We start from the raw sequence: 652 nt of genomic DNA on the forward strand, positions 1-652 counted from the left end.
AACAATGATTTAAATATTTTCATGTATTTTGTTGTTTTTTTTTTTTAATTCGAAAAATAACTTACAATTTTCTCGTAAAATGTATTTGTTATATTCAGGCGAAAAAAGACATGAAGTTTTCGTGAAATTTTATTTTTTAATTTTAATTCGAAAAATAACTTAAAAATTAGTCTTGAATTAAAAAAAATGTAATTTAATAAATAACTAAAAATTATTCGTGAAATTAATTTCTTTGTTTTAATTTGAAAAATAGCTTACGAATTTTTGTTAAAATTTATTTTTATAAATTGATTTCCAAAAATGAATAAAATTCCTTTCGTGAAATAAATTTTTATTTCGAAAAATAACTTAATGGATTTCAAATTTTGTTTTTTTATTTTAATTCAAAAATTAAAGTACAAGTTTTTAGTGAATTTGATTTCTTTATTCTAATTCGAACAATTATTTAAATATTTTCCATTAAATTATTTTCCTCTTTTAATTCAAAAAGTAACTTGCCAATTTTTAGTGCAAAATTGATTTTCTCACATTATAATTAAAAAAATAACTTTAAAAATGTTTGTGAAATTTGATTTTTTTATTTAATTGGAAAACTGACAGAAAATTTTCGTGAATTTGATTTTTTTGTTTTAATTCAAAAACAACTTACCAG

Source organism: Belonocnema kinseyi, chromosome 9 (genome assembly GCF_010883055.1).
Source record: "Belonocnema kinseyi isolate 2016_QV_RU_SX_M_011 chromosome 9, B_treatae_v1, whole genome shotgun sequence".
NCBI classification, from domain to species: Eukaryota; Metazoa; Arthropoda; class Insecta; order Hymenoptera; family Cynipidae; genus Belonocnema; species Belonocnema kinseyi.